Source organism: Hyla sarda, chromosome 8 (assembly GCF_029499605.1).
Source record: "Hyla sarda isolate aHylSar1 chromosome 8, aHylSar1.hap1, whole genome shotgun sequence".
Lineage (NCBI taxonomy): Eukaryota > Metazoa > Chordata > Amphibia > Anura > Hylidae > Hyla > Hyla sarda.
This window is the reverse complement of record NC_079196.1, coordinates 60,561,000-60,585,261: the sequence shown is the minus strand read 5'-3', so window position 1 is coordinate 60,585,261 and position 24,262 is coordinate 60,561,000.

Here is a 24,262-nt window from a genome sequence, read left to right as displayed (position 1 = left end):
CAGATTGAGATGCAAGGTACTGAAATGGGGTCATTCTTCATTGACAGCAGGACATCCTGGAAGACGCAAGACTCTACTTCTAATCTCCTGGAACTACTGGTGGCCCCATCTTGAACGTGACGTTTCTGATTTTGTTTGTTCCTGTGAAACTTGTGCCCTTGACAAAACCCCTCGACAAAGACCTGCAGGACTCTTGCAGCCTTTACCCATTCCGGAGACTCCCTGGTCCCATATTGCCATGGATTTCATCACCGATTTCATAATAACCATTTCATAATAACACTTTCATTTGGGTCATTGTAGATTGGTTTTACAAAATGCCTCATTTCATTCCTCTACCAGGTCTTCCTTCTGCTCCACAGCTGGCAAAGTACTTCTTGCTGCATGTCTTTCGTTTACATGGTCTTCCTCAGCATATCATTTTGGATCGTGGTGTGCAGTTTGTCTCTAAATTCTGGTGAGCCCTTTATAACTGTCTGGCCATCAAGCTGGACTTCTCCTCGGCCTACCACCCTCAGTCCAACGGTCAGGTGTAGAGGGTTAATCAAATCCTTGAGACATTTTGTTTCAGCTCGCCAAGACCATTGGATCGATCTTCTCCCCTGGGCTGAATTCTCTTATAATCATAAGGATTCTGAGTCCAAGAGGTTGTCTCTCTTTTTTGTTGTCTACGGACTCCATCTCCATTCTCATCTTCCTCTCCCAGTTTCCTCCGGTGTGCCTGCTGTTGATGAGCTGGCAACAGATCCGACAATTGTTATCTAAGGCTTCTTCATGCATGAAGGCGCTAGCTGATAAAAGTAGAAGACCTCCTCCGTCCTTCTCTCCTGGTCACATGGTGTGGCTTTCATCCAAGTACATCCACTTCAAGATACCCTGTTACAAGCTCGGTCCTCGCTACCTTGGTCCCTTCCAGATTCTACAAAAAATGAATCCTGTCTCCTACAAACTCTGTCTACTTGCTACGTTACGAATTCCCAATTCCTTCCACATCTCTCTCCTCAAGCCTCTTGTCATAAGCCGGTTTTCTCAAAAGAATCTTGTCCCCACACCTGTCTCCGGCTCTTCTGACGTCTACAAAGTTAAACAGATTCTTGCCACTAAAACCGTGAGGGGTAAACAATTTTTTCTGGTCGACTGGGAGGGTTAAGGTCCTGAGGAGAGATCTTGGGAGCCTGAGGAGAATATCCTGGACCATGACCTTCTCAGGAGTTTTCTGAGTTGTAAAAGGAGGGGAAGACCAAAGGAGGGGTACTGTTACGTTATGTGCTCTGGCCGCACATGCTGGCTGTGAGCACATGGTCCCATTACCTTCTTCTGCTGGCAGGGCTGGGATTCACATTGCGGGACTAGCCCGCATGCGAATCCCAGTCCATCACTCACCAGGTGCTTCTCCTGCCCCCGCCTCTGCCTCTCTGCTCCGGCACGAATGTCCCCGTCCCCTAGGGCACGCGTGCGCCGGAGCTTTAATATTCAAAGGGCCAGTGCGCCAATTAGTGTGGTACTCCTGTGTTTCATTGATAAATTCCTCCTCCTCCTCCCACACTTCCCTGCCGGATCTTTGTTGCCTTGTGCCTGAGAGAAAGGATACCTGAGAGTTGCCTTGCCATGAATCTGATACTTTGCTCTGTGACCTGACCTTGCTCCTCTGCCGCCTGCCTACTGACCTCCTGCTACGTCCTGACTACGGTACTGTGCCATATGCCCTGACCTTCTGCTATCCTGACTACGAGCTGCCTTATCCCTTCTGTGCCTCGCATCTCCTCAGCCGCCTGCGTGGTCAAGCTGTGCCAGGGGTAGCGACCTGGGTGCCGTCTGCCGCAGCTAGTCCATCCTGCTTTGCGACGGGCTATGGTGAAAATAAGCTGCACCTTAGACTCCACTACCTGGTATGGTCCGAGTCATCTGCCACACCGGTCCAGCTGATCCACATCCACTGGTGTTCCTGTCTTCTGAAACATGAGGGTTACATAGGCGGTGTGAATTATGATTAGTTATAATATATTACTTACTAACAGCAGCATTCAGACCATATGGCTCTGTTCACACTGTGTTTGCGTACACAGCCCACAGTGCTTACATACAAGAAAGGCTTCAGATACAAGTCATTGTACGTTATTTAAAAGGTATAATAAATTGCATGCCTCTTTATGTGACGGCGTGGAAGACTTTACTTTTCTATACAGTATTCATCAGGGTTCTTGTTCCCTTGTTCTTGTACAGTAAGTGAGTAGTACATTTCCCTTACACCACTGTTTCCCATTTATATTTATTTATTAGGCAGTTATAACCACCAAAAATATCATCATGGAGGACTCAAACATTTTGGTCATAAACAAATAATTACACATCGGTGACCAGCTGTCTGAGTTTTTACAGTGGCCACTAAGAGAACTTTGGCTAGGCACCTACCTTTTTATGATAACAAATTTACCATAAAAAAGTTAATGAAACAGGCACTACCTCCATCTGGACAGGCTGTAAGCTTTTCTTCTCGGTTAACCGGGTATGCTTGTGTGGTGCTAATCCCTCAAGTACACTATTAAATCCAAATACATAAGAAGTGCAAGAAAGAAAAGAGGGCAGAGACTCACCACACATTCTCACCACATTCTTCCATTTCTTTATTCCAAACAACAATGCATGGATAAAAACGTTCCTGTGTGGACGCCCAGGGCCGGGTAGCTCAGTGCTTCTCTTTACTGCAATCAGATGACAGCTGTTTCATGTGATCTCCACGTACAGATCTGTAGAGGTGTGGAGAACACATGAAACAGCTGTCATCTGATTGCAGTAAAGAGAAGCACTGAACTAGCCAGCCCCAGGCATCCTCACGAGAACACTTTACTGCATTGTTGTTTGGAATAAAGAATTGGAAGAATATGGTGAATCGCTGCCCTCTTTTCTTTCTTGCACTTTTTATGTACTTTTTACGGTTACAGCATAGCCGCCCAGCATGGGTCTCCTGTGCTGGTATTGTGGGAGTTTGGCTCTCGCTCTAGATACCAGAACTGGATAAACCTTTAATCCTGACAGTGAGCTTTGTGATTTGCATTTAGATAGAGAGTCCCTGTTGTGCCACTGTAGTTATACTTTTATATATTATATTAATATAAATTTATATACATTTGATATCCCTGTAATTGTACTCATTCAGAGAATAAAATTATAATGTCATTTTGAGGCCAGATGAAGCACTGATTAGTGCAAAATGGTTACGGTCGCCTTGTGGTACCCAACCCGCACTTGTCCCTCTCCATATATGTACATGTGAGTATGTTTTCATAATAAACTAAAGAGAAAGAAGATATCATGGTGAGTTGCCGATTCTATTTCATTTCTTTCATTTATGCAAGAATTATTTTTAAACCAACAAAAAGGAGTTAAAGCCACAACATATCTATAAAAATTACTTACACACAAATACACACAATTCAAGGTTCAAAAACAAAGGAATCTAAGGCTATAGCATTCAGAGGCGCAGTTTATCAGCAGTAACATAATATACAAGTACAAAATATTGCAAGTAAATTTTATATCACACAATACCATTGAATTCATAACAAAAATGTATCAGGTGGAAATAGTATCCAGGATAACCTGTACCAAGATCACTATAACCTACTGTCACACTGTGATTACTACAAATGAATCACTAAATCATGAGCCACTTATGACAACCATATAACATAGTTAGAAAGTATCCTTGTGTACCGATGTGTATAGTACCAAAAAATTACAGTATCTCTGTCTTATCCACAGAGTACACGTGTTGTGCACAATGGTGCAACCCAACACACATTTCTCGTGATGGCTTCTTCAGGGGGGTCAGCTAAAGCATAGTGAAACTAGCTCCGACACACATGCCCATGCTTAGTTGAAATAAGAGAGAATGGTACTGATGGCTGGAGAGTGAAATATTCAAACATGATGCCTGTTCTGTCTAATTCTGGCCTCTACAATGGAATATAAGAGGCTGCTGGCCTCCCTGCCACTATTCCGGTTCTCTGGTATAGACTAAATGGAACAGTGCCCTATTGGCCATGGAGAAGCACCAAAAGGTAATAGATTGCAGGCAGGGCCCTCACTCTTCTTATTAGTTTGTAACTCTGTAATGTCTAATTACCTTTGGAAATGTAATGGGCTGCAGAAAATGTTGTTACTATATCAATAAAGAAAATATTATTATTATTATTGTTGTTGTTGTTGTTATTAAAAGACAAGTCCCAGGAAAGAGGTTGAAAGGGCAAAAGATGGACATATTTAAAGGGAGCCTGTCATCAGTGTTATGCGGCTCAAATCGCGGACAAAAACAAGGCACATCTACCCCATAAGAGGCCAGTATTACAAATGACACATGGCCCAGAAGCTTCAAGTTACCCCGCACCAGTTTTATGCTGCCTGCGATACAAATAAACAATTAAACACAAATAAACCCTGAAGCCGTATAGCAGGAGTCACATGAACCAAATTTCACTAAGTCTGTGTGTGTGTGTGTGTGTGTAGGCTGCACCAATGGGTGCCAAAGAAAAATGTTTGAAAACTGTAGGCCTTATAAAAAAAAATTCAGTTTATGGTTCTTGGCCACTACCATGCCACTTTATTGTTTAACAAATTAATCTGTGCTTACAGACAAACCATTGTTACTAAACCACATCATATCAGATCAACAGCATTGTTCCATATAAAGCCTGGAGGCCAATGTTGTTTTCTTTGGCATTGAAGCTTCTTCAAAGTACACAGACAATTATTCTCTATGAGGCAGCCTTTGGATTCTGCTTCTTTAGAATATTCACTAGTATAATAACAATAATGGAAACCATGACCTGTTCAGGTAGTAGTTGTTAAAGGAATAATGTTGTGGAAAATAACTTATCCCCTACCCGAAGGATAGGGTATAAGTTATAGATCGTGGGGGGTCCGACCGCTGGGACACACCCCCTTTCTGTGGCCTCCCTGGGCCCCGCACAGGAGATCGCGGGGGGTCCAAGCATTTGGACCCCCTGCAATCTATAACTTATACCCTTTCCTTTGAGTAGGAGATAAGTTATTTTCCACTACAGTATTCCTTTAATGCTGTGAAAGGTGGTTTTCTATTTTTTTGGTGGATGCCAGTAGACCCTTAGGCCCAAAAACAAGAGTACATGTGTCTCCTGAACCCATCCTTAATATGGTTCCTGTTCAGAGGATCTCCCTATGTTAGCTCAGTTACACCAAGGGAAAACAAAAAACCTTTTTAATAATCGACTTGAGTTTTTATACTGTTAGTTATTTTATAATAATTGTCTAAATGAGAGATTATACTTTAACTATTATGAATGCATAAAAAGGTCAAGTTTAATTATTGCCTTACTCAATATTTCTTGGAGCAGTTGTCTGAAACTATCCACATTGGATCTTGGTAGAGGTTGTCTATTGCCGAATGTCCAAGGACAAACGATAAGTTAATATCAAAAACTGATTAAACGTTGCTGAGTCCATCGGTGAACACCGGACTAGACCAGTTTAATCATTAGACTTTATGATAAAAGTTCTTTCAGTTCATGTTTATTCAAGGAATGTTATGTTTGCTAAAGATCAGTTGTAATGAAGAAAACACATCTACTAAACCTGACAATGGTTACCTGTGCGGCATGCTATGCTCTGTAGTCATAGACAGGGTTTAAGAAGTTTTCCAGAATATTTTATTATATTTTAATCCTTAGTATAGGTCACCAATATCTGATCAGTAGGAGTCCGACTTCCAGGACCGCATGTTGATCAGCTGGTCGGTGGGTCTCTCAAGTATGGGCTGTGGCTTCATCACTTTCTGTCAGGCACAGTGCCATACACTGGATAGTGGAGAAAAAATGCAAATATGTATTTTTTTATTTTACATTTTCTTATATTTTTTTTCTATAAATTTTACCCTTGGCTTGTTTGTATAAAGACTATATTCAAGTGCTTGCCTTCTGTTACATTTGTCACAGCACATTGTTGCTCTCTATGAGGGACATTTATCAATGTTTGCTTATATATTCCTTTTTTTAATACTTTTTTCTTTACTTTTTTTTTTGCTTATGTGTGACTTATTTATCAACTGGTTTCAGCCTGTTGATAATTTTCTTTCACATAAGCAATTTTTTCTTTTTTACTTTGGTAGTAGCTTTTTCTGCTCCATGTTTGAGCTGGAGTAAATTTAGTTAATTTTTAACCTTGTTGCAACTTTTTTTTTGCGCAGTTGCGACTGTCGCAGTTAATAAATACCAGACTACCCGTAGTCCATTTTAAAATGATTACTACGTAGTTAAATTTTGGAAAACTTGCTTTTCTCGCTTTCCAGTGAAAATGTTGCACGAAAAATCGCTTAGTCGCAGGTGCGACATTTTTGCGACATTTTTAGTTAAAAAAATTAACTAAATCGCTTGATAAATGCCTGTCTATGTTATCTCAGAATTCTACCATTCTTTCTTTTGTCAGTATGTGTACTTTTTCGCATGTGTATTTTTATGTGTATGTGTATTTTCACTCATGAATCACTGATTGCAGATAGGACCTTATGATGACACTACATATAAACAAAAGCAAGAGCAGTAAATGGACAGTAAATTCCAAAATATTTACATATGAACCACTCTTAGTTGGTCCAAAAAGACCCTACTTTTCCCATTTAACTCACTTATTAGAAATACCCATAAGCTGAATTATATATGCTACACATACTTAAAGGGGTACTCTGGTGGAAAACAAATGTCCGAAACAGAAGCGAAACCCCATAATAAACCACTCCTGCTCCGGACAGTTTTTGACATGGACAGAGGTGTCAGCATCGAGCACTGTGGTCAAACTAGAATAAGCTACACAACTAACTTCATCTGGAGCATACAGCAGGTGATAAGTAATGGAAGGATTAAGATTTTTAATAGAAGTAATTAACAAATCTGTTTAACTTTCTGGCACCAGAGGATGTGAATTTTTTCCCCCCACTGTATATCCACTGCAATATATATGGAAAGCTATTTACTACCTATCTGCCTGACTAATATGGGGGCTATCCATTCCCTATTTAGCGAATATGGAGGATACCTACTACCTACCTGCTAATATGAAGAGTACAACCTATTATCTACTTGCCTAGCTAATATTGGAGACTATTTACGCCTACCTGCCTGGCTAATATGGGGGGCTACCTATTACATGTCTAGCTAATATGGGTAATACCTACTACCTACTTGATAATATGAAAGCGACATACTGATTATCCTCCAACCTGCCTTTTTAATATTGAAGCTACTACCTACTACCTGCTTAGCTAATATGAAAGAGAGGTACCCTTTACCTACCTATTTGCCTAATTATTGTTTGGGGCTGTTTACTGCCTACTTGCCTGGCTAGTATGTAAAGCCACCTGTTACCTTCTTACTTACTTACCTACCTAGCTAATATGGGGGGATACCTATAAACAACCTACCTAGCTAACGTAAAAATGCTATCCATCTTCCGAGCAAATATGGAGGGGCTGTCTACCTAGGTAATATCAGGGGAAAAATTACCTAGTATATATGAGGTCTAGCTATCTGCATATAAGGGGATCTACCTAACTATTTTTGGGGGTATACAAAAGAAGACTACACTAAGGGTCACAAGAAGGAACACAACTGTATGGAGCATCCTTACATTTCACACTACTACTGTGTAGAGAACTAAGGGGGACATTATTACTGTTTGCGGCACTATGGATATAACAGAGGTGGGGAGAATGCAGAAAAAGTAAGGAGATATTTGTCTGACTTTGAGACAAGCCTTAGCTGGAAGAAGTGTTTATTGGTGGTCTGGGCCAGATGGAGAAGAAAAGGAAAAAGAATAACTCCAATAAGAGAATATGCCACATGTGAGCAACTGGATGAAACTGCACTGTAATCACTGTATGGAGGGAACACTGGTCATATTTTTGCTTGAATAATGGTAACATACACCTAATCTGGCTGAAAAGTAAGGATCCGAAAGAACCATGATCCATGAGCCTTGTTTCCTGTCATTATTATGATATCACGTCATGTAGGGCAGGGAAGAAGTGAACCCTAAGCTTATCCCAGAACCCCTTTCCTGCCTTTTTGCATAGCCACCCTAAATAGTGGCTCTACAACTGGGTGCCAGTCCATACAGTAACTAAAGTGCAGGGTCGTCATGATTAAAATATCTGTTAGGTTCTTACCGTATCGGCAGAGGAGAAGTGGATCCACTGTCCTGTGTGGACTATGATTGAACCGTACCAGGGAGCAGAGTCTAAGGTGCTGCTGGTTTTCACCAGAGCCCGCCGCAAAGCAGGATGGACTTTCAGCGGCAGGCGGCACCCAGGTCACTACCCCTGACACAATCCGTCCACACAGGTTGCCCAGGTGATGCTTGGCACAGAAGGAGGTGATGTCAGATGAAGCACAGGTCAGGAGGCAGGCAGCAAAGTAGCGTAGTCAGGTCACAGGCACAAGGTCAGGAGGCGGGCAGCAAAGGAGTGTAGTCAGGTCAAAAGTGAAGAGCCAGGAACACAATATGGCACACACAAGGTAACGCTTTTTCTTAGGCACAAGACATGAAGATCCAGCAAGGGTTAAAGTTAGTGCGGGGTTAAATAGGGTCAATCCATACAAGCACCAAATAATGGTGTGCTGGCCCTTTAAATTTTACAGAGCCGGCGCGCGCCCTAGTAGGCGGGGCGCACGCACCGGTGGACACAGGGAGCAGAGGAGCGAGGAGGTGAGTGGACGCTTGGGACTCGGATGTGGGCGCGTACCACATAGCGAGTCCCGGAGCCGCCAGGGGCACAAGATGGGGAGTGCTCACGGATGGACGGAACAGCCGGAGGATTGCCCCTAGCAACACCCGGGACATGCGTGCAGGCGAGTCCCGCACCGTGAGTCCCCGGTCGGGCAGGAACAGAGGAGGGGGAGCGCTCATGGCCAGGATTGATGGCCAGAGAGCTGCCCCTAACAACATCAAACAGGAACTGTACAAGGTCGGGGGACACAATTCAGGAAACCAGGATACTGAATAACAGCAAGGATGCAAAGTAATTAACAGATATCAGGAAAACATGAGAGCAGGTATATAGCTTACAGACAACAGCTTAGAAACCAGAGCAAGATAAATGGCAGATATGGCAAATATGGCAAAATGGCAATATGAATAATACAGGATACTAGGACATATATAGTGGCAAGAATAACCAGGAATGCAGGGAATGAACAGGAAAACTGAAGTCAGACACTGTATAGATCAAGGATAGGCAAATACTGGATAACAAGAACAGATACAAAAACACACAGACCAACAGGTCTGAACATGGACCAAGATCAGGAAACACAGAACTTATTCAAACTAGAAACAAGAACCAAACTGACTCCTATGTTAGAGGCATAGCAAAGCTCCGGGATGGAACTAACTATAGGAGGAACCGTATTAACTTCAAAACCAAACTTCAAACATGGAGGAATACAAAACACAAAACAGGACTGAACACTAACCAACATACAAGTTCACAAAACAGATACAAAGCTAGACATTAAAGAAAATTACCATTGTACAGACAGAAAACCAAAGAAACAAACATAAGGTAAAAACCAAACAAGACTAAACTAATAAGCCATGGATATACAAAATACAAGTGTGCACAGAGACAGACAAGAGTAAAACATGAAGTCAATTAAAATCAGCAGCAGAGACGCAAAGGCAATACATCTCATTAGCTGGTGATTGGTGAAAGACGGTAACTCTAACCTGACCAGGGAGCAAAATGCACAGCCTGGCCAGATGTGAGAATTACATTTCCATTGGAGGAAAGGGGGTTTGCAAAACTTTTTTTTTTTTTTATCTAGGTGCAGAAAAGCCTAGTTACACCTCTGCAATCATCTATAGCAATTATCTTATATATACTTATTGGCCTCCATGAGTCTTGTAATAATGCCAACACTACTGTATACAAAATATAATCTTGCCCTGCAGCAAATTACACCAGATTGAAGCTTTAAACAAAAATAATGAGATTGTTTTTTGGCTTGGAAATTGATCAGAACACTGCATTTAGTTTCAGGGCCTCTTATGAATTGGTCGTGTTCACCACAATATACAGTATTTTCTTTTCAAGGCCTAAAGGCCTTTTAACTTTGTGCTGTATTTTAAAGAGGATTTAAAGCTAATTTTTCACAGCCTGTTTGTACAGTTTGGTGTTTTTTTCTGCCATTTTCATAGTCGTAGATGTACTGATTTATTGTATTGTAGACATTAGCACAAAGTTTTAGTCCAGACATGTGCTTTGGGTTAAAAATTTACAGAAAATTAGAAGCAAGAAATTTTGAGGTAAAAGGTGAATAGTGAACAGACTATTTACAGCATGTTTTTTCATGGGTGGATATCATATATATCAGCAATTGAGTTAAAGAAACAAAATAATTAAAGATGTTTAAAGCAAAACAAAACTGGATAGAATGAATAAAAACATATAAATTTAATTTTGTAATTTAAAAAATAAAAATAGACTTTTGGACAGTTGACACTTCAAGTCCAAGAACAAGATGAAATGATCAAGCCTGCTGAAATACGGTGAATCCTATTTAAAAAAAAAAAAAAAACACACAAACAAATGCTTTGAAATGTATGGAGTGGAAAATGTATCGTGGGCTGAAAATTCTTCATTGGTTTGGATAAGCTTCTCAAAGGGATGGTCTTTTAGAGAGATTTCACTGTATAGCAAGCCCGTTTCCTCCTTTTCCTGACCTTAGCTGTTGGGGGAGAGTGTGGTGACCCCCACAGACATTGAATGATTGGCTGGTCCCACCAAAAACAGCATGTTCGGCTGATGTTCATCTAATGTATATGGACACCTTAAAGGAGTAGTCCTACATTTTACTTCTTATTCCCTATCTAATGGAAAGGGGGATAAGTGTCTTGCGGGGCTTCGACCGCTGTGCCCCCCCCCCCCCCCCCCATGATCTCCTGCACAGCACACTGTCACTTTGTTCGCACATAGAGGGGATCGACATGCTCCCTCCATGCATTTCTATGGGAGAGCGATTACACACTTATCCCCTATTCTTTCTAAAGGGGATAAAAAATAAAGTCAGAAGACACTAACAAGAATCGGTGAGTGATTTTATGCTTGTGCCAAAGCTTACTCCAACGTCTTTGTTGAGGATAAGGTATTTGCAAATGAGCTCTGTTCTTTTGTCCTTCAACAATTTGGCAATTTTCTGTGTGGATTGTAATATGGTTGTCAAAAAATAAAGCTTAAGGCCCCCATAAACACCAGAGAAAACTTGTTCACACCCGCCGATAAGGTGTCTAAAAGCCTCACAACTATCCCCGACAGATGATGTCAACAGAGGGAAGGATTGGGTATGTAGAATTTCAGCTGCCCGATCTTTTTGTTTTCTTGGAAGGCGCTGCTAGAGAGGTCTTGCGGGGGCTTACACCTTTTCCTTCATTTATAACACAAGACCAGCCAAACCACACATAAATGTGTATAGAGGAACGGATAGTAGCTGTCAGACATTTAGCTGACAGCTATTGAAGGTGTATGACCACCTCTAGCTCAGTTTTTTTTACTTGTAGTCTAACAAACAGTATGCAAACTATTTAGATTTTTTTAGGTGGTATCAGCAGGAAAATTTTCAGTGCAATTTTTTTGGGAATTGGTTGAAAAACTAAAATAGGCTTGTTTAATGTTTATACTTAGGATTAAATAGATAACTGCTACTACATACATTTCTCAACAGTATGTTTTCTAGGCTATAGGTTAAAGTACAATGTAAAATGAGAGGTGGGATGTATACTTCCCAGCTCCCTATGAATGTATACAGTTAGCTTAGTAAGCCAGTTTTTTATTCTTTCCTCTTTAGCCGTTTCTGCCATTCTCTATTAACAAACTGATAAGAAATAACATCATTTTTGAACTAATGCCAGATCCTTTTCAGTTACAGCATTACAAAATGTATTTACATAAGGAAAAGATGTATGATTGGGAGAACATTAGTCAAACATAACATAAAGAAATCTCTGGCACATAACAAAAAGGACTTTGACACGTACAGTAGAAAAACTAGTTAGCAAAGGGAAGCTAGGCAGAGCAACCTTCTTCATTGCAAAGTGCCCTCTAACTAGATCCTTCATTTCTGTCATAATAAGAAAGAAGAAAAAATGCCCAAACCTATATTCAGTATAAACAATTATTAATAATATTTGGCGTATAGCTGTAGGAAGTGAAGAGGTAGCAGTTCCATCGTGGGGGGATGGGGCGGGTTAAGAAATCAGTCGTTTAGAAATTGGCATAGGAACCCAGGAGCTTCAAGATATAACCTGGTTTATAGATGTCATTGTGATTTTTGTTTTTAATCAAGCGGTTGGTCTATTTACCTTCTTAACCCCTTCCCGCTATAGGATGTATGCATATGTCCTAGCGATCTTCTGCACTGCCTCAGGCAGTGCAGAAGATCGGCGGCGGGACCCGGCTGTCAATCACAGCCGGGGACCCTCCACAGCTGCCAGTCCCGGCATCATTAACACCATAGAAGCCGTGATCAATCCTGTTCACCATACCATCGCGGGTTGCCGATGGTTACTATGGCAGCAGGAGGGCAGATGATGACCTCCTGTCTGCCAGCTACGGAAGCCTGTGAGATCCAGCCACAGGGTGGATCGCACAGGCTGTAGTATCTGCAGCAGATCAGGTTATACTGTGCTGCAGTATAAATGTATTGCAGCATAGTATAACCTGTAAAAAGTGAAAAATAAAATAATAAAAGGTTGTTCAATGTATGAAGATCAAAAACACAAATCATATACATAATAGGTATTGCCACGTCCGTAATGACGTGTACTATAAAACTATAATTTAAATTATTCCACACGCTGAATGCTGTAAAAAATATATACCGTATATACTCGAGTATAAGCCGAGTTTTTCAGCATGATTTATCGTGCTGAAAACACCCCCCTCGGCTTAAACTCGAGTGAACTCTCCACCCGCAGTGGTCTTCAACCTGCGGACCTCCAGAGGTTTCAAAACTACAACTCCCAGCAAGCCCGGGCAGCCATCGGCTGTCCGGGCTTGCTGGGAGTTGTAGTTTTGAAACCTCCGGAGGTCCGCAGGTTGAAGACCACTGCGGCCTTCGATATCATCCAGCCCCCTCTCACCCCCCTTTAGTTCTGTACAGTACTCACCTCCGCTCGGCGCTGGTCCGGTCCTGCAGGGCTGTCCGGTGAGGAGGTGGTCCGGTGGGATAGTGGTTCCGGGCTGCTATCTTCACCGGGGAGGCCTCTTCTAAGCGCTTCGGGCCCGGCCCCAGAATAGTCACGTTGCCTTGACAACGACGCAGAGGTGCGTTCATTGCCAACGTACTTCTGCGTCGTTGTCAAGGCAACGCCTCTATTCCACTATCCCACCGGACCACCTCCTCAACGGACAGCCCTGCAGCACCAGACCAGCGCCGAGCGGAAGTGAGTACTCAGAACTAAAGGGGGTGAGAGGGGGCTGGATGATGTTGAAGGCCGCAGTGGTCTTCAACCTGCGGACCTCCGGAGGTTTCAAAACTACACTTGCTGGGAGTTGTAGTTTTGAAACCTCTGGAGGTCCGCAGGTTGAAGACCACTGAGGGTGGATGATGAGAAGAGGATGATCAAGGGGGGGGGGGTGGGATGATGACAAGAGGATGATGAAGGGGGGGGTGTGGGATGATGAAGGGGGGTGGGGAGGATGACAAGGGGATGATGAAGGGGGGTGGGGATGATGACAAGGGGATGATGAAGGGGGGTGTGTGGGATGATTACAAGGGGATGATGAAGGGGGGTGGGGATGATGACAAGGGGATGATGAAGGGGGATGTGTGGGATGATGACAAGGGGATGATGAAGGGGGGATGTGTGGGATGATGACAAGGGGATGATGACAGGTGATGATGATGAGGGTCTGGATGATGACAGGCGGTGATGATGATGAAGATGTTAATGACGGGTCTGGATGATGACAGGGGGGGATGATGTATTTCCCACCCTAGGCTTATACTCGAGTCAATAACTTTTCCTGGGATTTTGGGTTGAAATTAGGGGTCTCGGCTTATACTCGGGTCAGCTTATACTCGAGTATATACGGTATATACAACAAAAAAGCACAAAATTCACCAATTTTGGTACAAATAGTAGAATAAAAAAAAAAGGTAGCACGTATCGTAAAAAAAGTTACGGCTGTTGGAAAAAAAAGCAAAAAAGGTGGTTTATTCCATGAACATAGAGTGCGACGTTTCGGTGCTCTCGCAGCACTATTCTCAAGCAAGTCGATAGTGAATTTACAAAGTATTTATAAGAAAGCAATCTCTTACAGTGACAAATTAATACAATCAAACAATTAGTGACTATTTCATAATAATCAAACAAATCCAAAGTGCATGTGCTTTATGTCATATAAGGGAAGTCATAGACTATCCTAAAGTGCTAAAAGTGATGTTAAAAACAGTATACAAAGTATACAAATCATGAGAATAGGCGCTGATATACTCAATAAGTTGATTAATGCAGATAAATATAAACAATATTACGAAATACATATATAAATGCATACCGGAAGGTGGCTGGACTCACCTAATATGGAGTGTAATGGTGTCCATAACGTGGGTAATATTGCACTGCGGCTGCGCAGCGTATGGGTATGTGTATTGCAATGGCATAGCATCCTGGCCAATCACGTAACATGAATCTCTGATCCCATGACCGGAACATCGGGTCACATGATCGGGACAGAGAATGGTGCTGTGAGAGCACCGAAATGTCGCGCTCTATGTTCATGGAATAAACCACCTTTTTTGCTTTTGATACTCCTGTGTGCTGCGGTCAACTTTCTTTGTGGATAGCTTGACTTGGACCCTGGGAACGGGGCCCCTTGGACCTGCTTGCACCTACAACAACTTCAGATGTGCTGCCTTCCCTCTTTGCATTGTATATATTTAAAAATATATAGAACCTCAGCTGCCACCACAACTCATCATGCCTTCAGGGTCAAATGTGCTGGGGAAGAGACCATTAGATGCTTGGAGTGACTAATGTCCTATGTCAATGCTCAGTACCATAGCTGCTGCAATCTGCAATGATTTAAAGCACTGAGGAGGTCACAGATTATCTTCAGTAATTAAAAACTTCAGCTGCCCTTATAAGGGTATTCCAGGCAAAAACTTTTATATATATATATATATATATATATATATCAACTGGCTCCAGAAAGTTAAACAGATTTGTAAATTACTTCTATTAAAAAATCTTAATCCTTTCAATAGTTATTAGCTTCTGAAGTTTTCTGTCTAACTGCTCTATGATAATGTCACGTCCCGGGAGCTGTGCATGATGGGAAAATTTCCCCATAGGAACTGCACAGCTCCCGGGACGTGAGTCATCAGAGAGCATTTAGACAGAAAACAACTCAACTTCAGAAGTTCATAACTAGTGGAAGGATTAAGATTTTTTAATAGAAGTAATTTACAAATCTGTTTAACTTTCGGGAGCCAGTTGATATATATAAAAAAAGGTTTTGCCTGGAATACCCCTTTAAAGGGGTACGCTGGTGGAAAACAAATGGTTTCAAATCAACTGGTGCCAGAAAGTTAAACAGATTTGTACATTACTTCTATGAAAAAATCTTATGCCTCCCAGTACTTAAGGGCTGCTGTATACTACAGACCAAAGTGCTCTCTGCTGACACCTCTGTCCATGTCAAGAACTGTCCAGCACAGGAGAAGATTATTTTCTACTCTAGACAGTTTCTGACACAAACAGAGGTGTCACTGTGGTCAGACTGGAAAGAAATACACAACTTCCTCTGTAGTATACAGCAGCTGTTAAGTACTGGAAGGGTTAAGATTTTTAAAAAGAAGTAATTTACAAATAAGTTTAAAGGGGTATTCCAAAGGATAGGGGATAAGATATCTGATCGCGGGGGGCCTACCGCTGAGACACCCCCCCCCCGCGATCTCCCTGCAGCACCCTCCCATAGATATGAATGGAGGGGGCGTGGAGTGACATCACATCCCCAGCCTCAGAAACCCGGAGGTTTCCGAAACTGGAGATTCAGTAGCTACATAGAATGCGGGTGCTGCAGGGAGATCGCGGGGGTCTCAGCAGCGGGCCCCCCGTGATCAGACATCTTATCCTCTATCCTTTGGATAGGGGATAAAATGTTTTTGCCCGGAATACTCCTTTTACTCTCTGGCACCAGTTGATTTGAAAAACAGGGGTGCAAGCTGGTCCAAAAGTAGTGCATTTCTGACTGGGAAGTTCCTCAAGCTTATGCAATAATTGTAGGGGGCAAAAATGGTTGAATACCGCCCCCAGCTACTACCTGTGCTCCCTGTGCCCTTTTTTGTATGGCTGTCCTCTTCCTGTCTTGTAGTTAGTTGGGATAATAAAATGAGACACAAAGACATGCTGGAGGATATTTTGCATGTCATTTTTATCTTCAAATTTTAAGTACAGGAAACAGGAGAGAATAGAGGACCACCTGAATCATCATGGGGAAAGAAAAGGTTGCGAGTGCAGCTCTTATATGGTGTCTCTGCATGAACAAGACGATCTGCTGAGTAACAAGGCAGACATAGAAGCTACTCTTCTTTCTACAATTCAAATATCTGATCTGCCAATTTAAAATAGTATAGTATAGTACAGTATAGTATAAAGAGTATAGTATCATACAAAACAAATAAAAGGGAAATACACTGGCTTTGTGCAGCATGTTACCGTATACATAGATAATAAATTAAGAATTTCACAAATCCATACCTCGCAGGAAGGCTTTGTAGGGTGTGTTTAATTAAGTAATCTGACTTTTTTAGCACAGAAAATCATACCAATATGTCCCCCTATTTTTTTGATCCCTCCTCTTAATATAAAAAAAAAATAACAATCACCCGATCCCCACAATCACCATTCTATTAGAGGCAAAGCAGAACAAGTTACGGCTAACTCTGTCTACCACACCCTAGAAGACAGCTAACGAAAAAAGAAGGGAAGCTGCAGACGTCAGATCTAGTTAGGATTCTTCACAATTACTTTCCTTCTATAATGACCCATTAGTTCATACATTCATCTAATAGTTCTTTAGTATTACTGGAACTGTACTAAATCATATAGTAGTCCTTATTATGGAAAATGATACCAGTTCTTAAAAGCTCCTTACCCGGTAACTATCAATGCATTGTGAGTGATCTTGCAGATGTTATGTTTCTTACAGAAAAATGAGTCCTTTAAGGGTGGAGTTTAAAGATTTTATGTATTCTTCACCTATACAAAAGAACCAAACTGTCCAGCATCAGGAAGTTGAAGTAAAATTCTTTGCTTTATTGAAGATTTCAGCATTCATAAGAAAATAATGAGTGGAGCACAAGTAAACTAACGCATTTTGGATTCAATGATCCTTATTCATAGTGTATAAAAACAGAAAGGTTTAACTAGAAGACATGCACAGGAATACATGTATTTACTATGTAACAGCAGCAGTCTATTAGAAATCAATACACTTCTATCTTAAGCTGCATTCACATCTCGTTTTTCACACATGGGCGCCGGATCCGGCTGGGGGAGGGGCAAACCAGGCGCTCCCATACCCCAACCGGATCAGCCAGTGACTCCATTTACTTTAATGAGCCGACCGGAGTCAAACAGTGACTACGGTCAGCTCAGTTTTGATCTGTATGCTGTTTCCTGACCGGACCTAAAACCGTAGTATACTACGGTTTTAGGTCCGGTCCAAAACCGCATACAGGTCAAAACTGAGCTGACCGGAGTCACCGTTTGACTCCGGTCGGCTCATTAAAGTAAATGGAGTCACGGGCTGATCCGGCTGGGGTACGGGAGCGCCTGGTTTGCCCCTCCCCCAGCCGGATCCGGCACCCGTATGTGAAAAACAAGATGTGAATGCAGCCTTAGGATAGGATAGAAGTATATTTCTGGTGCTGGACATTGTGGTTCATTTGCATCCCTTTATGAAAACATTATGAGACATTGCTGGCGGGTCTGTGAACAGGTGTTTGATGTGTGGTAGAGGTGAGCTTTTAATGTCTTTGTTGGATTTGGCATTTTTAACCTTTAGGATATGTTCATGTCTGCTAAGTAGCCTACACTCAAGGAATACATCAACACACTGGTGAATGGTATGCTGACGGATTGCGCAGTTTATCCACGCTACTTCCATTCAGTTTGAAAGAGTGGCTGTAGAAAAGAAAGTAGTAGAAAGAAGAAGAGAGAGTAGAAAGAGAAGAAAATAATCCAGCGCTGATCAAATAGTGGATAAAAGCAGTATTTTATTGAAATCCTTTTAAAATAGTATATAGACACGTACGAATGTAGCTTAGCTTGATGCGTTTCGTGGTATCCCATGCTCTTGATAAAGTGGGATACCTTGAAAATCATCAAGCTAATCTACATTTGTACATGTCTATATGTTGTTTTTAAAAGGAATTCTATAAAATACTGCTTTTATCCACTATTTGATCAGAGCTGGATTATTTTCTTCTATTAGATGTTGCTCCACTGTGCCTGGATCTCTTCCCGGTTAAAGGTTGAGCTGGCTTCCTATGTTTATCTTAGGACCTACAATCCACCTTTCACTCTTTCCAAATGTTGCAGCCTTGTGCTAAAATAAAATAAATTCAAGTTTTCCCCCATTCTGTACTCAATACCCCATAGCATAGTGACAAAGTAAAAACAGAATGTTAGAAATCTTTGCTAATTTTTTGAAAAGGAAAAATTACAATCTTGCATTGACTTAGGTATTCAGATCTTTTACGCAGTACTTACCGTATTTTTCACCGTATAAGACGCACTTTTTCTTCCCCAAAACTGGGGGGGGGGGGGGGGGGGGGGGGGAAGTTGGTGCGTCTTATACGGCAAATACACACCTATACACAAATATACACCTGCAGCCATCAATGGCCGGGACCCGTGGCTAATACAGGACATCACCGATCGCGCTGATGTCCTGTATTAACCCTTCAGACGATCAAATCTGACCGCCGCGTCTGAAGCGAAAGTGACACTAACCCGGCTGCTCAGTTGGGCTGTTCGGGACCGCCGCAGTGAACCACAGCGGCGTACCGAACAGCTTACAGGACACCGGGAGGGACCTTACCTGCCTCGGTGTCTGCTCCGTGCCGGGATCCCCTGCATGGCCGGCGCTCTCCTTCGACGTCATCACGTCGTCATGCACGCCGTCCCGTTATCCAATAGGAGCAGTATGCGTAGCGACGTGATGACGGCGACGTGATGATGACGACGGAGAGCGTGGATCCCGGGGAAGAAGACGTCCTGAGCGTCGGGGACACCACGGGGACGCGGCGACAGCGATGGAGCGACATCCAGGGCAGCGGTGACGAGCGGTGACGGGTCCGGAGCGGCGGGGACACGTGAGTATTACCTCCTATACCACTGGTGTTCAACCTGCGGACCTCCAGATTTTGCAAAACTACAACTCCCAGCATGCCCGGACAGCCGTTGGCTGTCCGGGCATGCTGGGAGTTGTAGTTTTGCAACATCTGGAGGTCCGCAGGTTGAAGATCCCTGTTGGGCTCAGAATCTTTTTTTTCTAGATTTTGCACCTTTAAAATTGGGTGCGTCTTATATGCCGGTGCGTCCTATAGGGCGAAAAATACGGTAGTTGAAGCACCTTTGGCAGTGATTACAGCCTCCAGTCTTCTTGGGTATGATGTCATAACATTTGCACATATGGATTTAGAGATATTCTGCCTTTGTGATATAGTCACCTGCAGATAAAGATTGAAAATAGCCGGTCAAAAACAGTTGGAGCATGGGGCTGAACTTAGACAAGGATTCTGAAAATACTTTCTTCAGCTTGGCATACAATAATATCACATCTTCACTCTGCGGACCATACAAGTAACTATAGTACTAGAGATGAGCGAACTTACAGTAAATTTGATTCGTCACGAACTTCTCGGCTCGGCAGTTGATGACTTTTCCTGCATAAATTAGTTCAGCTTTCCGGTGCTCCCGTGGGCTGGAAAAGGTGGATATAGTCCTAGGAGACTCTTTCCTAGGACTGTATCCACCTTTTCCAGCCCACCAGAGCACCGGAAAGCTGAACTAATTTATGCAGGAAAAGTCAGCAACCGCCAGCTGAGAAGTTCGTGACGAATCGAATTTACTGTAAGTTCGCTCATCTCTATATAATACTGATCAGACATTTAGTGACTTACAAGTAATTGTCCTCTTTAGGATGTCGGTACAATTGAATCCAGGGAAAGAGAACTGGCTACATTCGACCCCTACTCCCATAAAGAGTTCTGGCATTTCCTGGTTGGATTCCAAGGTCTAGACTCCTAGAATAGTTACCGATGGCAGTCGGTGCTCTGAAGTGAGGTTTCCTGTCAGATACTAGGGGTCTGATACAACCGATACTAGGGGTCCCAGCATTCCAGTATGGGACTCATACACCATGCTTCACTAGATAATAGGCGATGCACCTTAACAAAAATCAGCTCAAAACACTGTATTAATACAAGGGGGAAAAAAATCTATATTTGTGTAGATATAATGAAAAAGGGAGTAATAGTCGTACACAAAATATTACCCATAAACTGGCATGGATTGGGCAATGGTTCAGCAAAGAGCCCATGTGTATTGGCATCTTTCAGGAAAGCATATAAGTGCTGTGAGAAAAGAAAAAAAAAAGTTTGTACTTTCAGCACACCATTTGCCAGAATATAAAGGGGGAAGATGTCCATTTGCAGGGAGCACAGGAAACAAGAGCCAAGCCATATCCTTGGTTGATGCAATCCAATACGAAAAGACAGGGGTTCCACCTCCACTAAAAAATAGTTAAAGGGTACCTCTCATCAAAAAAACTTTTGATATATTATAGATTAATGTATGCAGAATAACTTCACAATTGCATGTTATTAAAAAATATGCTTCTTTCTATTTAATTTTCCACTTTGAAGAAATGAACACTAGGGGTCTCCCTACCAGTCCTGGCAGCAAGCATTTCAGACTCATGCTGGAGTCCTAAACACTACGAGCTGCCAGTCTGCTTTGTTCACAAAGGAGAACACTCAGAGCTGCCAGCCTGCTTTGTTCACAGCCTGTTTGGCTGTGAACGAAGCAGGCTGGCAGCTCTGAGTGTTTAGGACTCCAGCATGAGTCAGAAATGCTTGACAGGACTGATCGGGAAAAATACAATAGAAAGAAGCATATTTTTCATTAACATGCTATTGGAAAGTTATTCAACATTCATTAATCTAAAATATATCAAAAGTTTATTTGATGAGAGGTACCCTTTAAAAATAAGTTACTTTACCTAATTCATATCATGTTAAAAAAAATGATGAAAGGAAAACACATAACAAAAAAGTGCTCTAGTGAGTTAAAAACCCACGTCCACCGACGCGTCGGTGGACGTGGGTTTTTAACTCACTAGAGCACTTTTTTGTTCTATGTGTTTTCCTTTCATCATTTTTTTTTAACATGATATGAATTAAAGTTACTTATTTTTAACTATTTTTTGGTGGAGCTGGAACCCCTGTCTTTTCGTATTGGAATATACCGTATATACTCGAGTATAAGCCGACCCGAGTATAAGCCGAGACCCCTTATTTCAACCCAAAATCCCAGGAAAAGTTATTGACTCGAGTATAAGCCTAGGTGGGAAAATCATCATCACCGCCTGTCATCATCCAGACCCTCATCATCATCACCTGTCATCATCCCCTTGTCATCATCCCACACATCCCCCCTTCATCATCCCCTTGTCATCATCCCACACATCCCCCCTTCATCATCCCCTTGTCATCATCCCACACATCCCCCTTCATCATCCCCTTGTCATCATCCCCACCCCCCTTCATCATCCCACCCCCCCCCCTTTCATCATCCTCTTGTCATCATCCTCTTCTCATCATCCGCCCTCAGTGGTCTTCAACCTGCGGACCTCCAGAGGTTTCAAAACTACAACTCCCAGCAAGCCCGGGCAGCCATCGGCTGTCCGGGCTTGCTGGGAGTTGTAGTTTTGAAACCTCCGGAGGTCCGCAGGTTGAAGACCACTGCGGCCTTCGACATCATCCAGCCCCCTCTCACCCCCTTTAGTTCTGTACAGTACTCACCTCCGCTCGGCGCTGGTCCGCTGCTGCAGGGCTGTCCGGTGAGGAGGTGGTCCGGTGGGATAGTGGTTCCGGGCTGCTATCTTCACCGGGGGTGCCTCTTCTCCGCACTTCCGGCCCGGAATAGAGGCGTTGCCTTGACAATGACGCAGAAGTACGTTGGCAATGAACGTACCTCTGCGTCGTTGTCAAGGCAACGTGACTATTCTGGGGACGGGCCCGAAGCGCTTAGAAGAGGCCTCCCCGGTGAAGATAGCAGCCCGGAACCACTATCCCACCGGACCACCTCCTCTCCGGACAGCCCTGCAGCACCGGACCAGCGCCGAGCGGAGGTGAGTACTGTACAGAACTAAAGGGGGGCGAGAGGGGGCTGGATGATGTCGAAGGCCGCAGTGGTCTTCAACCTGCGGACCTCCGGAGGTTTCAAAACTACAACTCCCAGCAAGCCCGGACAGCCGATGGCTGCCCGGGCTTGCTGGGAGTTGTAGTTTTGAAACCTCTGGAAGTCCGCAGGTTGAAGACCACTGCGGGTGGAGAGTTCACTCGAGTATAAGCCGAGGGGGGAGTTTTCAGCACGAAAAATCGTGCTGAAAAACTCGGCTTATACTCGAGTATATACGGTAAGTGCTGTACTCGGCTATGTTAGGAAGTTCCTTGGAGAGTGAATGTAACGAAGTCCAAGTATGTGCATTTCTGCTCCATTCACTTGGAAGACAAGGGGCCTCTCATGATTGGTGAGGGTCCCAGTGGTCAGACCACCACTGATCAGCTAGTAATTAACCTATCCTATGGATAGACAATCATTTTTTTTTACTTTGGTATAACCCCTTTACTTCTCCATCTTATAACCGGAGAATTCTGTACTCAGAAACTGAACTGTACAAATGACTTTCCTGCAGACTAAACAGTAGGCGAAAGCATTTGGCACAATGTCCTAATATTTGCCTTGTTTCCCATTCTGTCTTCCTTTATCTTATCCGCTACAATGAAGAAACAGCATTGCGTATATTATAAATTATTACAAACAGAACAAATGCTTTGGGCCACAACAGTAGAAACTAAGAGATTATTCTAAGCCAATGGCTTTGTGCTTGGTATTTCTTAGACTGACCAGTGATCCATAAGTCTTGTTCTTTTTGCCGTCTTTCTTATTATTACAACTCATTTTATGTCAATCTACATCAAGTCAGAGAGACAGTGCGCCTCACTAGCAAGGTAGCATCAGTTATTGTATAATCCATATAGTCCTGTCCGCATTTGTGGACATACTGTTTATTATACAAATGGAAGGGGATCTCGTAGTTAAGGGGGATGTCTAAAAGTATTTAAAAAAATTGAGAAATAATATAAAATAACAAAAAAAAATGATGTACCCATTAAATCCCCTGTTGCTCCAGCACCAATGCTTTAGTGGTCTTTAGTTGTCTAGTGGTCCCAGCAGCAGCCATATATCCATGTGCCAATCCCTGGCCTCATGGGTAATGTTAACATTTATGGCACATGATTCCTAAGGCCAGTAATTCCCCCCAATGGTCATGTAAATATACAGAACGTCATCGCTCCAGAAAAAGTGAGACCTTTGGAGCAGCAGTTGATTTAACAGATGAGGAACAAATGGTTTGTTATTTTATAACATTTTCTCCAGTCACTTTTATTTCTTATGCTCTGAGAAAACCATTGGCCAGTGGCAGATCTGGGAAGCATTAGCCCATTAGGGTCAGGACATTGGTAAGATTAATATTACTCCCTTTGTTATTTTATGGCATCACAAGTTGTTTGCAAACTAAAAAATAATGGGCATAGAAAACCCCTCGGATTCCACTTCCACCTAAATAAATCTACTACCACAGCATATCAGAAGATGACATCTATAGTGGTCATTTAGCTGGGACCTCCATAAGTTCCCCAAGTTAGGCATTCTCTCTCTCTTGGGACTTGTACCTCTGGTTCTGTTCAGTGATTTCTGTCTGAATATTAATAAAATAAATAATAAAAACTAGTGTTGAGCGGCATAGGCCATATTCGAATTTTCGATAATTAGCTAATATATGGACGAATATTCGCCATATATTCGCTAAATTCGCATATTCGTAATATTCGCGTTTTATTTTCACATATGCGAAAATTAGTATATGTGAAAATTA